The sequence below is a fragment of the Hylobates moloch genome, unplaced genomic scaffold (assembly GCF_009828535.3).
Source record: "Hylobates moloch isolate HMO894 unplaced genomic scaffold, HMol_V3 SCAFFOLD_12, whole genome shotgun sequence".
Lineage (NCBI taxonomy): Eukaryota > Metazoa > Chordata > Mammalia > Primates > Hylobatidae > Hylobates > Hylobates moloch.
Window position 1 is genome coordinate 31,564,170 of NW_026652287.1, and position 8,917 is coordinate 31,573,086.

Sequence of the window (8,917 nt, forward strand, 5' to 3'; positions counted from 1 at the left end):
GACAGAGAGAGACTCTGTCTCAAAAAAAAAAAAAAAAAAAGAAAAAGAAAAGAAAAGAAAAAAGAAACTTATATTATCTATGATCAATTGATTTTTGACAAGGTGTGAAGACCACTTAATGGAGAAAGTCTACTTTCTTCAACAAAAGGTGCCAGGACAACTGGATATTCACATGCCAGGGTTTGTTTTGTTTTGTTTTTTGAGACAGAGTCTTTCTCTGTCACCCAGGCAGGAGTGCAGTGGTGCAATCTTGGCTTACTGCAACCTCCACCTCCCAAGTTCAAGTGATTCTCCCGCCTCAGCCTCCCAAGTAGATGGGATTACAAGCATGCAACATCACACCTGGCTAATTTTTGTATTTTTAGTAGAGACAGGTTTCACCATGTTGGCCAGCCTGGTTTCAAACTCCTGGCCTCAAGTGATCTGCCTGCCTTGCCCTCCCAAAGTACCGGGATTACAGGCATGAGCCACCCAAGCCTGGCCAAGCAAATGAATTTGGATCCATATTTCACACGATTTGCAAAAATCAACCCAAAATAGAGAAAGATCAAAATGTAAGAGCTAAAACAATAAAACTCCTAGAAGAAAATATAACTGTAAATCTTTGTGAGCTTGGGTTAGGCAATGGTTTCTCAGATATGGTACCAAAAGCACAAGCTACAAAAGAAAAAAGTAGATTTTTTTTTTTGAGAGAGAGTCTTGCTCTGTTGCCCAGGCTGGAGTGCAGTGGCATAATCTTGGCTCACTGCAACCTCCACCTCCTGGGCTCAAGTGATTCTCCTGCCTCAGCCTCCTGGGTAACTGGGATTACAGGTGTGCACCACCACACCTGGCTAATTTTTGTATTTTTAGCAGAGACGGAGTTTCGCCATGTTGGCCAGGCTGGTCTTGAACTCCTGACCTCAGGTGGTTCACCCATCTCGGCCTTTCAAAGTGCTAGGATTGCAGGCATGGGCCACCACACCCAGCTGAAAAAAAAATAGATAACTTGTATGTCTTAGTCCATTTTGTGTTTTATAAAAGAATATCACAGATTGAGTAATTTATAAAGAAGAAAAAATTACTTCTCGAAATTCTGGAGGCTGGGAAGTCCAACATCAAGGTGCCTGCATCCTGTAAGGGCCTTCTTGCTCTGTCATCCCATGGCAGAAGGTGGAAGGGCAAGAGAGCACTCTTGAGAGAAAGGGCAGAACTCACTTTCATAACAAACTTATTCTAGTGATAACAAACCCACTCCTTTGATAACATCATGAATTCATTCACGAGGATAAAGCCCTCATGATCTAATCACTTCATAAATGTCCCACTTCTCAATAGTGTGGCACTGGGGATCATGTTTCCAACACATGAACTTTGGAGGACACATTCAAACCGGAGCACTGGACTTCAACAAAATTAAAAACTTTTGGCCAGGCGTGGTGGCTCAAGCCTGTAATCCCAGCACTTTGGGAGGCCGAGGCAGGTGGATCACGAGGTCAGGAGATCGAGACCATCCTGGCTAACACGGTGAAACCCCGTCTCTACTAAAAATATAAAAAAATTAGCCGGGCGTGTTGGTGGGCGCCTGTAGTCCCAGCTACTCAGGAGGCTGAGGCAGGAGAATGGCGTGAACCCAGGAGGTGGAGCTTGCAGTGAGTCGAGATTGTGCCACTGCACTCCAGCCTGGGCGACAGAGCAGGACTCCATCTCAAAAAAACAAACAAAAATTAAAAACGTTTGTTTGTCAAAGGCCATGCTCAACAAAGTGAAAAAACTCACAGAATGGGAGAAAATATTTGTAAATCATAAATCTGATAAGGATCTAGTACACAGACTATATAAAGAACTTTTACAACTCAACAATAGAAAGATAAATAATCCAATTAAAAGATGGTCAAAATATGTGAATAGACATTTCTCCAAAGAAGAAATACATATGTCCAATAAACGTGAAAAGATTTTCAAAATCATTAGTTTTTATCAGCAAAATTCAAATCAAAACCATGATGCAAACTACCTACTAGGATGGCTATAATTTAAAAAGTGGAAAATAAGTGATGGTGAGAATGTGGAAAAAACAGAACCCAGAGGCATTACTGGTGTGAATGTACAATGGCATAGCCACCATGGGAAATAGTTTGGTAGTTCTTCAAAAAGTTAAACATACATATGACCCACCAATTCCACTCCTAGGTATATACCCAACTGAAAACATATGTACCCACAGAAACTTGTGCAGAGATGTTAATAGCATCTTTATTCAAATAGCCAAAAAGTGAAAACAACCCAATGTCCACTAACTTATGAATGGATACACAAATTGTGGTATATTCATATAACAGAATATTATTCAGCCATAAAAAGGAATGACATATTGATACATGCTACAATATGGATGAACCTTGAAAACATTATGCCAAATAAGCCAAACACAAAAATAAATACTGTATGATCCTACTTATATGAACTACCTAGATTAGGCAAATTCATAGAGAAAGAAAGTAGATTAGAGGTTACCAGAGGCAGGAATTTGGGGCAAGGACTACAGAATTATTAATGGCTATAGACTTTCTATTCAGGGTGCTGAAAATGTTCTGGTATTAGATAGTGGTGATAGTTGCAAACCTTGTGAATCTACTAAAAACCACTGAACTGTACATTTAAAAATGGTGAGTTATGGTATGTGAATTGTATCTTCATTGAAAAAATAACAACCTTTAGTCTAAAGAGAAATTCTGCTTTGTTGGCAAAATACTTGTGATTAAAAGGAAACATGTTTGAAACACTATACATATTCTGATTTGGGAAACTCAACACACCTAGTTATGATCTCAAATTGCTCCTAAATTTAAAATACAATTATAAATATACATAGTTATAAGCCCTTATGAAGCCTATATTATACTTATATATTTATACTTATTATGGGTTTCTTTTTTGTAGAATAAAATCTGAACAACAGAATGTAACTTCCAATAGGCAATGGAACACACATAAATGCTAAGTTCTTAACTTTGGAAACTACAGCAAATACTTGAGGCATAGTCGTGTATTTGAAAAGAAATTTATGAAATGTATAGATCATGGCTCACTTACAAAAGATATCATAATTTAGTTATTCCAGGCCAAGTTAAATTATCAAATTTGCTGTCCTGGCTTTGTTGTTTAGCTTGTTTTTACTTCTTTATGTGTAATTGAGGTGGCTGAAATTGAGGATTTTTCTAGCTTTAAAATTCTGAGCTTATTTGATCTTATTGTGACTTACAGTCAAAGGAGTTTTTGAATTATTTTATTTGCTTGAACTGCATTAAAACATGCACATTTTAAAATTTAGTGATTCCTGGACCATAAGATCTGAAAAGGATGAAACTGCCCACTCAGCTTTTAGTAAACTGACCAATTGACCTGATTCTAGTAAGGATTAGTCTGAAACAACACCACCACCTGGTGGCTTCTCTTCAAATATCACAATTTCCTTAAAGATGATGGTTTGGCCTCTTGTATCAAATTAGGACAAGTGCTTCAGTTATGACTATCTTTGGAAACAAGTTTAATCATATTGCAGAATATATGCTCAAGAACTAAACTAATATTTATGGCCTTGGCCCCAAAAACTTATTTTGTAATTTAAATATTTGTTTAATGGCCATGTACAAGAACAAAATAGTGAACAAATAGACAAAAATACTTGCATTCATAGATCTTACATTCTAGTGAATGTAAGACAATAAATAATCAGCATAATAAGCAAGTAAATTATAATCTGTTTGGTGAGAAGTTGTATTAAAACATCAGGCTAAGGGTAGGTTGCAATTTTTTTTAAATTATACTTTAAGTTCTGGGGTACATGTGCACAACGTGCAGGTTTGTTACATATGTATAAATGTGCCATGTTGGTGTGCTGCACCCATTAACTCATCATTTACATTAGGTATATCTCCTAATGCTATCCCTCCTCCCTCCCCTCACCCCATGACAGGCCTCGGTGTGTGATGTTCCCCTTCCTGTGTCCAAGTGATCTCCTATGAGTGAGAACATGTGGTGTTTGGTTTATTGTCCCTGTGATAGTTTGCTGAGAATGATGGTTTCCAGCTTCATCCATGTCCCTACAAAGGACATGAACTCATCCTTTTTTATGGCTGCATAGTATTCCATGGTGTGTATGTGCCACATTTTCTTAATCCAGTCTATCATTGATGGACATTTGGGTTGGTTCCAAGTCTTTGCTATTGTGAATAGTGCTGCAATAAAGATACATGTGCATGTGTCTTTATAGCAGCATGATTTATAATCCTTTGGGTATATACCCAGTAATGGGATGGCTGGGTCAAATGGTATTTCTAGTTCTAGATCCTTGAGGAATCGTCACACTGTCTTCCACAATGGTTGAACTAGTTTACAGTGTAAAAGTGTTCCTATTTCTCCACATCCTCTCCAGCACCTATTGTTTCCTGACTTTTTAATGATGGCCATTCTAACTGGTGTGAGATCATTGTGGTTTTGATTTGCATTTCTCTGATGGCCAGTGATGATGAGCATTTTTTCATGTGTCTTTTAGCTGCATAAATGTCTTCTTTTGAGAAGTGTCTGTTCATATCCTTTGCCCACTTTTTGATGGGATTGTTTTTTTCTTGTAAATTTGTTTGAGTTCTTTGTAGATTCTGGATATTAGCCCTTTGTCAGATAAGTAGATTGCAAAAATTTTCTCTCATTCTGTGGGTTGCCTGTTCACTCTGATGGTAGTTTCTTTTACTGTGCAGAAGCTCTTTAGTTTAATCAGATCCCATTTGTCAATTTTGGCTTTTGTTGCCATTGCTTTTGGTGTTTTAGACATGAAGTCCTTCCCCATGCCTATGTCCTGAATGGTATTGCCTAGGTTTTCTTCTAGGGCTTTTATGGTTTTAGGTCTAATATTTAAGTCTTTAATCCATTTTGAATTAGTTTTTGTATAAGGTGTAAGGAAGGGATCCAGTTTCAGCTTTCTACATATGGCTAGCCAGTTTTCCCAGCACCATTTATTAAACAGGGAATCCTTTCCCCATTTCTTGTTTTTGTCAGGTTTGTCAAAGATCAGATGGTTGTAGATGTGTGGTATTATTTCTGAGGGCTCTGTTCGGTTCCAGTTGTCTATATCTCTGTTTTGGTACCAGTACCATGCTGTTTTGGTTACTGTAGCCTTGTAGTATAGTTTGAAGTCAGGTAGTGTGATGCCTCCAGCTTTGTTCTTTTGGCTTAGGATTGACTTGGCAATGTGGGCTCTTTTTTGCTTCCATATGAACTTTTTTTTTTTGAGACGGAGTCTCGCTCTGTCGCCCAGGCTGGAGTGCAGTGGCGCGATCTCGGCTCACTGCAAGCTCCGCCTCCCGGGTTCACGCCATTCTCCTGCCTCAGCCTCTCCGAGTAGCTGGGACTACAGGCGCCCGCTACCACGCCCAGCTAATTTTTTTTGTATTTTTAGTAGAGACGGGGTTTCACCGTGGTCTCGATCTCCTGACCTCCTGATCCGCCCGCCTCGGCCTCCCAAAGTGCTGGGATTACAAGCGTGAGCCACCGCGCCTGGCCCCATATGAACTTTAAAGTAGTTTTTTCCAATTCTGTGAAGAAAGTCATTGGTAGCTTCATGGAGATGGCATTGAATCTATAAATTACCTTGGGCAGTATGGCCATTTTCACGATATTGATTCTTCCTATCCATGAGCATGGAATGTTCTTCCATTTGTTTGTGTCCTCTTTTATTTCATTGAGCAGTGGTTTGTAGTTCTCCTTGAAGAGGTCCTTCACATCCCTTGTAAGTTGGATTCCTAGGTATTTTATTCTCTTTGAAGAAAACTGACACAAGACAAGGATGCCCTCTCTCACCACTCCTATTCAACATAGTGTTGGAAGTTCTGGCCAGGGCAATCAGGGAGGAGAAAGAAATAAAGGGTATTCAATTAGGAAAAGAGGAAGTCAAATGGTCCCTGTTTGCAGATGACATGATTGTATATTTAGAAAACCCCATCATCTCAGCTCAAAAATCTCCTTAAGCTGATGAGCAACTTCAGCAAAGTCTCAGGATACAAAATCAATGTGCAAAAATCACAAGCATTCTTATACACCAATAACAGACAAATAGCCAATTCATGGTTGCAATTTTTAAATAGGATGACATTTGAGGTGAGATCAATTCTACATGGTTGTCTAAAGAAAAAATTCTGAAGACTTTAAAGAAAAAAATTCCAAAGACTTACAATCTAAACATTTAGTTTTGACCAGGTGCGGTGGCTTATGCCTATAATCCTAACACTTTGGGAGGCTGAGGCAGGAGGATCACTTGAGTCTAAGAAGTCAAGCTCAGCCTGGGCAACATAATGGGACCCCATTTCTACAAACAAATTAAAAATTTTTAAATTTGCGGCTGGGCGCAGTAGCTCACGCCTGTAATCCCAGCACTTTGGGAGCCTGAGGCGGGCGGATCACGAGGTCAGGAGATCCAGACCATCCTGGCTAACATGGTGAAACTCCGTCTCTACTAAAAATACAAAAAATTAGCTGGGCGAGGTGGCAGGCGCCTGTAGTCCCAGCTACTCTGGAGGCTGAGGCAGGAGAATGGCCTGAACCCCGGGGGGGGCGGAGCCTGCAGTGAGCAGAGATCACGCCACTGCACTCCACCCTGGGCGACAGCGAGACTCCGTCTCAAAAAAAAAAAAAAAAAAAAATTTTTTTTTAATTTGCTTTTCACGCCTGTAGTCCCAGTTACTTGTGAGGCTGAGCTGGGAGAATCACTTGAGCCCTGGAGGTCTAGGCTGACATGAGCCATGATGACACTACTGTACTCCAGCCTAGGTGACAAAGTGAGACCCTGTCTCAAATAAATAAATACATAAATAAATGAAAACCAAACATTTAGTTTTAATTCTAGCACGACGCTATAATTCTACTTCCTCAAAGACTTCATTTTAATAAGCAGGAAACTATAATGCTAGGTCAATATTAATAGGAATGACTACATTTTGAAAAGCAACACTGCCCCAAAGATATGTATCTTTCCTACAGAGTAATGGCTGTCATTAGATAGAATCATAAAATATACAGGAAATGGCAGTTTTGTTATTTTATTTTCCAACACCTTATCATGACCTTTATGCATTTGTGTTCCTATAAAAGTAGGAACTTTGCTCTGGTCATAAATTGAGAGAAGCAGTGGTGGAGGTGGGATGTAATCACCAATAAAGATTAGCTAAGTTTCTCTTGGCTATTTATGGCTTTGTTAATTATAAATTTGTCTCAACACTTTTATTCCTTTTTTAAATTTTTTAAAATATGGAACACTTCAATTTGCATGTCATTCTTGTGCAGAGGCCATGCTAATCTTCCTTGTATTCTTCAATTTTAGTATATGTGCTGCTGAAACAAGCTCTCAGTACTTTTTTAAAAAACCTTGAGTATTATGTGTTAATAACTATTCTATTTCGTGTGTGTTGGCTCATTAAATCTCTTTATTCAATGTCTCAACACTTTATTTATCCATTTATTAGCGAAAAGATCTTGCTCTGTTGCCCTACCTAGATTGTAGTGGCTTGATCATAGCTCACAGCAGCCTCGAACTTCTGGGCTCAAGCGATCCGTCTGCCTCAGCCTCCTAAGTAGCCGGGACCACAGGTGTGTGTCACCAGGCCTGGCTAATGACAAAAATAATTTTCTTTTTGTAGATACGGGGTCTCGTTATATTGCCCAGCTGGTCTTGAACTGCTGACCTCAATCTATCCTTCCGCCTCAATCCAAAGTGCTAGGATTACAGGCAGGAGCCATTGCTCTGGCCTTTGTTTTGTTTTCAATGCCTGTAGGGAATTAGGTCAGTTCTTTACTAACAAAGCAAAGCATTATATGGTCAAATTTTGAAAAATAAGATTTTTTGATCAAAATGCCTAATGGGTCTTTTTTAGTCTTTATTACACTGTTATTTCCACAGTGACTTGTAATTAGGTGCTTAATATAGATTCTGAAAGGCTGTCAATACATTTACATTTGTATATAGTATATCAGTTTACAAAGCATCGCGATATATATCTCATTTATCTGGTTCAGAATATGTAGTTTGAATACAAAATTATATTACAGCACATTTTTCCTTTCAGTTCTATGTTATTTATTTTTTTGAGACGGAGTCTTGCTCTGCCGCCCAGGCTGGAGTGCAGTGGTGCGATCTCAGTTTACTGCAACCTTCGCCTCCTGGGTACAAGAGAGTCTCCTGCCTCAGCCTCCCGAACAGCTGGGATTACAGGCACCTGCCACCATGCCCGGCTAATTTTTGCATTTTTAGTAGAGACGGGGTTTCACCATGTTGGCCGAGCTGGTCTTGAACTCCTGACCTCAGGTGATCCACCCACCTCAGCCTCCCAGAGGGCTGGGATTACAGGCATGAGTCACCGCGCCCAGCCTCAGTTCTCTTTTAAAGGGAATCTCTATTTTCAAGAATTACATACATCATACTCAAATATAAATCTGACATCGACGTTTAAGTTTGAAGTAGTAATGGCCAAGATCTTTCAAGTAGCAGCAAACTAATCTTGTTTAAGAGGAGGTATTATAGAATCATAAGCACAGAGGTCCAATAATTAGACCACACAGTGCTTACAAAGGATAGCCTTAGGAAGTTTCAGGTGTTTAGGTAAAGAGCCCTTCTCCCCTTCTCAAACCATTAACAAAAATAAAAATAAACAAAACTTTTCCTTGCAGGAAAATTTCCGTGAACCTGTGGTTTCGGGGGCAAGAGTGAGAGCAACAGGCAAAAACTAGTTCAGAACCTAGACAACTAGAGGGGTCTGCAAACAAGTCAAAACCAAGATAGGCATGGTTGGTGAGCATGTAAATTGGTACAGCCATTATGGAAGGCAGTATGGCAGCTCCTCAAAAAATTAAAAATAGAACTACAGTATAAACCATATAGTATATACCA

General features: G+C 39.3%; 1 non-coding gene across 1 annotated transcript; it reads right to left on the reverse strand.

Annotated features, from left to right (window-relative positions):
* Positions 1 to 7,275: 7,275 nt before the first annotated feature.
* On the reverse strand, positions 7,276 to 7,378 carry LOC116479741 (U6 spliceosomal RNA). The gene has a single exon (XR_004251059.1). It is a non-coding gene; the product is annotated as a U6 spliceosomal RNA (small nuclear RNA).
* Between the last annotated feature and the right edge of the window lie 1,539 nt (positions 7,379 to 8,917).